Raw genomic sequence first — 6,877 nt, 5'->3', positions numbered from 1 at the left:
ACTGCATACTAAAACATACAGTACGCTGACAACTGTACACCTTGTCTTAAAGACTGAATACTAAAACATACAGTATGCTGACAACTGTACACCTTGTCTTAAAGACTAAATACACAAAGGCGGTGGTGTTGCTAACATTTACGATAGCAAATGTCAATTTACGCAAAAAAATTACGTTTTTGTCTTTTGAGCTTCTAGTCATGAAATCTATGCAGCCTACTCAATCACTTTTTATAGCTACTGTTTACTGCACTTGTGAAGGTGGTAAATTACCTTTTAACCTCTTAAGACTCTAGGGGCAGTATTTCATTTTTGGATAAAAAGACGTGCCCGTTTTAAGTGCAATATTTTGTCACGAAAAGATGCTCGAATATGCTTGGAATTGATAGTTTTGGAAAGAAGACAGTCTTACGTTTCCAGAAATGCAAAGATTTTCACTGTGAGTCCCTTAGAACAAATGCTTCGGGCAAAACCAAGATGTATGACCGACCAGGAAATGCACAGGATTTCTGAGGCTACGTTTTCCATGATCGCCTTATATGGCTGTGAATGCGACAGGAATGGACGGACTCTTTCTCTTGTTTCCCCAAGGTCTCTGCAGCATTGTGACGTATTTGTAGGCATATCATTGGAAGATTGACCATAAGAGACTACATTTACCAGGTGTCCCGCTTGGTGTCTGCGTGGCAATTGGTGCGCAAAAGTCAGGTCCCGGTATTTTTCCATTCAAATCTCAGAACAAACCAGGCTACAAGGACGGTGCTTTCAATGGAGAGAAATATGACAAACCACCTTCAGGATTGATTCAAACAACGTTTTCCATGTTTCAGTCGATATTATGGAGTTAATTCGGAAAGAAGTACGATATGTAGGTGACTGAATTTTCGGTTAGTTTCGGTAGCCAAATGCATAGTAACAAAAGGGAACGATGTGTCCTACACAAGAATCTTTCAGGAAAAACTGGACATCTGCTATGTAACTGAGAGTCTCCTCATTGAAACATCTGAAGTTCTTCAAAGGTAAATTATTTTATTTGATTCCTTGGCTGGTTTTTGTGAATATGTTGCGTGCTAAATGCTAACGCTAATGCTAAGCTAGCTATCACCACTCTTACACAAATTAGTGATTTTCTCTGGTTCTAAAGCATATTTTGAAAATCTGAGACGACAGGATTGTTAAGAAAAGGATAAGCTTGAGAACAGGCATATTTATTTCATTTCATTTGCGATTTTTAGAAATCGCTAACGTTGCGTTATGCTAATGAGCTTGAGGCTGTAGTTACGCTACCGCATACGGGTTTGGGCGGACTATGAGGTTAATAGCATCAGACTGAGGCTCTGCATCTGTCCTCCTACTCTTAGACCATCGATCATTACATTCTTTTGGAGAGATTGTAAACCCAAATTAGTCTACACAGACAAATTCTGGCCTGGATTAGATCTTATCTGTCGGACAAATATCAGTTTGTCTCTGTGAATGGTTTGTCCTCTGACAAATCACCTGTAAATTTCGGTGTTCCTCAAGGTTCCGTTTTAGGACCACTATTGTTTTCACTATATATTTTACCTCTTGGGGATGTCATTCGAAAACATAATGTAAACTTTCACTGCTATGCGGATGACACACAGCTGTACATTTCAATGAAACATGGTGAAGCCCCAAAATTGCCCTCGCTAGAAGCCTGTGTTTCAGACATAAGGAAGTGGATGGCTGCAAACGTTCTACTTTTAAACTCAGACAAAACAGAGATGCTTGGTCTAGGTCCCAAGAAACAAAGAGATCTTCTGTTGAATCTGACAATTAATCTTAATGGTTGTACAGTCGTCTCAAATAAAACTGTGAAGGTCCTCGGCGTTACTCTGGAACCTAATCTCTCTTTTGACGAACATATCAAGACTGTTTCACGGACAGCTTTTTTCCATCTACGTAACATTGCAAAAATCAGAAACTTTCTGTCCAAAAATGATGCAGAAAAACTAATCTATGTTTTTGTTACTTCTAGGTTAGACTACTGCAATGCTCTACTTTCCGGCTACCCGGATAAAGCACTAACTAAACTTCAGTTAGTGCTAAATACGGCTGCTAGAATCCTGAAAAATTTGATCATATTACTCCAATGCTAGCCTCCCTACACTGGCTTCCTGTCAAGGCTAGGGCTGATTTCAAGGTTTTACTGTTAGTTCTAACCTACAAAGCTTTACATGGGCTTGCTCCTACCTATCTCTCTGATTTGGTATGCTACGGTCACAAGACGCAAGCCTCCTAATTGTCCCTAGAATTTCTAAGCAAACAGCTGGAGGCAGGGCTTTCTCCTATAGAACTACATTTTTATGGAATTGTCTGCCGACACATGTGAGAGACGCTAACTCGGTCTCAACCTTTAAGTCTTTATTGAAGACTCATCTCTTCAGTGGGTCATATGATTGAGTGTAGTCTGGCCCAGCAGTGTGAAGGTGAACGGAAAGGCTCTGGAGCAACGAACCGCCCTTGCTGTCTCTGCCTGGCCGGTTCCCCTCTTTCCACTGGGATTCTCTGCCTCTAACCCTATTACAGGGGCTGAGTCACTGGCTTACTGGTGCTCTTTCATGACGTCTCTGGGAGGGGTGCGTCACTTGAGTGGGTTGGCGCCCCCCCTTGGGTTGTGCCGTGGCAGAGATCTTTGTGGGCTATACTCGGCCTTGTCTCAGGATGGTAAGTTGGTGGTTGAAGATATCCCTCTAGTGGTGTGGGGGCTGTGCTTTGGCAAAGTGGGTGGGGTTATATCCTTCCTGTTTGGCCCTGTCCGGGGGTATCATTTGGATGGGGCCACAGTGTCTCCTGACCCCTCCTGTCCCAGCCTCCAGTATTTATGCTGCAGTAGTTTATGTGTCGGGGGGCTAGGGTCAGTTTGTCTGGATTACTTCTCCTGTCTTATCCGGTGTCCTGTGTGAATTTAAGTATGCTCTCTCTAATTCTCTCTTTCTCTCTTTCTTTCTCTCTCTCGGAGGACCTGAGCCCTAGGACCATGCCTCAGGACTACCTGGCATGATGACTCCTTGCTGTCCCCAGTCCACCTGGCTGTGCTGCTGCTCCAGTTTCAACTGTTCTGCCTTCGGCTATGGAATCCTGACCTGTTCACCAGACGTGCTACTTGTCCCAGACCTGCTGTTTTCAACTCTCTAGAGACAGCAGGAGCGGTAGAGAGACTCTCAATGATTGGCTATGAAAAGCCAACTGACATTTACTCCTGAGGTGCTGACTTGTTGCACCCTCGACAACTACTGTGATTATTATTATTTGACCCTGCTGGTCATTTATGAACATTTGAACATCTTGGCCATGTTCTGTTATAATCTCCACCCGGCACAGCCAGAAGAGGACTGGCCACCCTTCATATCCTGGTTCCTCTCTAGGTTTCTTCCTAGGTTTTGGCCTTTCTAGGGAGTTTTTCCTAGCCAACGTGCGTCAACACCTGCATTGCTTGCTGTTTGGGGTTTTAGTCTGGGTTTCTGTACAGCACCTTGAGATATCAGCTGATGTACGAAGGGCTATATAAATCAATTATATTTGATTTGATTTCCAGTTGATCTGATAGAAGTAGTGTAGGGGCCACAGGGTGAGTGTACACTTAAGGTTTGGATCACTTCTGCAGCTTCTAGCGGCTGCCCTAGCTCCAATTAGAGCCTAGAGTGTGTTAAGACAACATGGTTGTTAAGACTACATGGGTGTTAAGACTACATGGGTGTTAAGACTGCATGGGTGTGTTAAGACTACATGGGTGTGTTAGGTCTACATGGGTGTGTTAAGACTGCATGGGTGTGTTAAGTCTACATGGGTGTGTTAGGTCTACATGGGTGTTAAGACTGCATGGGTGTGTTAAGACAACATGGGTGTTAAGACTACATGGGTGTGTTAAGACTACATGGGTGTTAAGACTGCATGGGTGTGTTAAGACTGCATGGGTGTGTTAAGACTGCATGGGTGTGTTAAGACTGCATGGTTGTGTTAAGACTACATGGGTGTGTTAAGACTGCATGGGTGTTAAGACTGCATTGGTGTTAAGACTACATGGGTGGGTTAGGTCTACATGGGTGTGTTAAAACTGCATGGGTGTGTTAAGACTACATAGGTGTGTTAAGACTACATGGGTGTGTTAAGTCTACATGGGTGTGTTAGGTCTACATGGGTGTTAAGACTGCATGGGTGTGTTAAGACAACATGGGTGTTAAGACTGCATGGGTGTGTTAAGACAACATGATTGTGTTAAGACTGCATGGGTGTGTTAAGACTACATGGGTGTGTTAAGACTACATGGGTGTTAAGACTGCATGAGTGTTAAGACTACATGGGTGTGTTAGGTCTACATGGGTGTGTTAAGACTGCATGGGTGTGTTAGGTCTACATGGGTGTTAAGACTGCATGGGTGTGTTAAGACTGCATGGGTGTGTTAAGACTGCATGGGTGTGTTAAGACTACATAGGTGTGTTAAGACTACATGGGTGTGTTAGGTCTACATGGGTGTGTTAAGACTGCATGGGTGTGTTAAGACTACATGGGTGTTAAGACTCCATGGGTGTGTTAGGTCTACATGGGTGTGTTAAGACTGCCTGGGTGTGTTAAGACTACATGGGTGTTAAGACTGCATGGGTGTGTTATGTCTACATGGATGTTAAGACTGCATGGGTGTGTTATGTCTACATGGATGTTAAGACTGCATGGGTGTGTTAAGACTGCATGGGTGTGTTAAGACTGCATGGGGTGTTAAGACTACATGGGTGTGTTAGGTCTACATGGGTGTGTTAAGACTGCCCTGGGTGTGTTAAAACTACATGGGGGTGTTAAGACTGCATGGGTGTGTTAAGACTAAATGGGTGTTAAGACCACATGGGTGTTAAGACTACATGGGTGTGTTAAGACTACATGGTTGGGTTTATGAATGCACCTATGGATGACTATGTAGATGTGTCTGTACATAGATTTTAGTTTATGAGTGTTTCATATCCACTCTGTGGCCAGTTTATTGGTTTTCCGGGTTGGACCCTCCTTTGCCTCCAGAACAGCCTGAATTAGTCGGGGCATGTAAGCGTTGCTCAGTTGGTATCAAATGAACTACCGTGTGCCAGACAAACATCCCCCACATTATTACACCACCGACACATGCCTGTACCGTTGAAACCAGGACCCATGCTGGTTACGCCTAATCCTGACTGCCATCAGCATGACGCAACAGGAACCCAGGTTTTTTCTTCGGACCAGTCAATGTTTTTCCACTCCTCAGTTGTCCGGTGTTGGTGGTGGCGTTCCCACTGGAGCCGGTTCTTCTTGTTGTTTTTAGCTGATAGGAGTGGAACCCTGTGTGGTCGTCTGCTACAGAGAACAACGAGGTGTGTACTCCGAGATGCCGTTCTGCACACCACCGTTCGACCTCTCATTGTCGAGCTGTTTTCCCCCCCACAGGACTGCCGCTGACTGTACGCCTGGCACCTACGATCACACCACCGTTCGACCTCTCATCGTCGAGCTTTTTTCCCAAACACAGGACTGCCGCTGACTGTACGCCTGGCACCTACGATCACACCACGCTCAAAGTGACTGAAGGTCACTCGTTTTGACCATTCAATGGAACAGTGACTGAATGCCTCGATGCCTGTCTGCCTGCTTAATATAGCAAGTCACGTCCACCTCACTCACTGTCTCTAGGAGCGAACCATTTTCGTGAAACTGGGAACTGAGTGTATATCTGTATTTGTGAGGAGGCCCCTGGCTGAATGGGCAGCAGCCCTGTGGTTAATGTAAATTCTGTCTCTATTCATCTCCAATCAGCCCTGTGGTTTGTAGTGACTGAAGCTACCCTACCTCTGTACGGTGACTCAGCCCTGTGGTTTGTAGTGACTGAAGCTACCCTACCTCTGTACGGTGACTCAGCCCTGTGGTGTGTAGTGACTGAAGCTACCCTACCTCTGTACGGTGACTCAGCCCTGTGGTGTGTAGTGACTGATGCTACCCTACCTCTATACGGTGGCTCAGCCCTGTGGTGTGTAGTGACTGAAGCTACCCTACCTCTGTACGGTGGCTCAGCCCTGTGGTGTGTAGTGCCTGAAGCTACCCTACCTCTGTACGGTGGCTCAGCCCTGTGGTGTGTAGTGCCTGAAGCTACCCTATGGTGGCTCAGCCCTGTGGTGTGTAGTGACTGAAGCTACCCTACCTCTGTACGGTGGCTCAGCCCTGTGGTGTGTAGTGACTAAAGCTACCCTACCTCTGTACGGTGACTCAGCCCTGTGGTGTGTAGTGACTGAAGCTACCCTACCTCTGTACGGTGGCTCAGCCCTGTGGTGTGTAGTGACTGAAGCTACCCTATGGTGGCTCAGCCCTGTGGTGTGTAGTGACTGACGCTACCCTACCTCTGTACGGTGGCTCAGCCCTGTGGTGTGTAGTGACTAAAGCTACCCTACCTCTGTACGGTGACTCAGCCCTGTGGTGTGTAGTGACTGAAGCTACCCTACCTCTGTACGGTGGCTCAGCCCTGTGGTGTGTAGTGACTGAAGCTACCCTATGGTGGCTCAGCCCTGTGGTGTGTAGTGACTGAAGCTACCCTACCTCTGTACGGTGGCTCAGCCCTGTGGTGTGTAGTGACTAAAGCTACCCTACCTCTGTACGGTGACTCAGCCCTGTGGTGTGTAGTGACTGAAGCTACCCTACCTCTGTACGGTGACTCAGCCCTGTGGTGTGTAGTGACTGAAGCTACCCTACCTCTGTACGGTGGTCCCAAGCGTGATCACACAGTCGTCTGGTCTAGCTGGTGCTCATCTGCTTGAGGCTGGGTTTAGTTGTATGTGTGGAGAAGCCACAGTGTGTGATTTATATCCAATGATGTGGTGAGATCTGGGCTCTCTCTGGG

This window comes from Oncorhynchus nerka, linkage group LG16 (assembly GCF_034236695.1).
Source record: "Oncorhynchus nerka isolate Pitt River linkage group LG16, Oner_Uvic_2.0, whole genome shotgun sequence".
Classification (NCBI taxonomy): Eukaryota; Metazoa; Chordata; class Actinopteri; order Salmoniformes; family Salmonidae; genus Oncorhynchus; species Oncorhynchus nerka.
The sequence above is the reverse complement of the archived record's forward strand: the minus strand, read 5'-3'. Positions refer to the sequence as shown.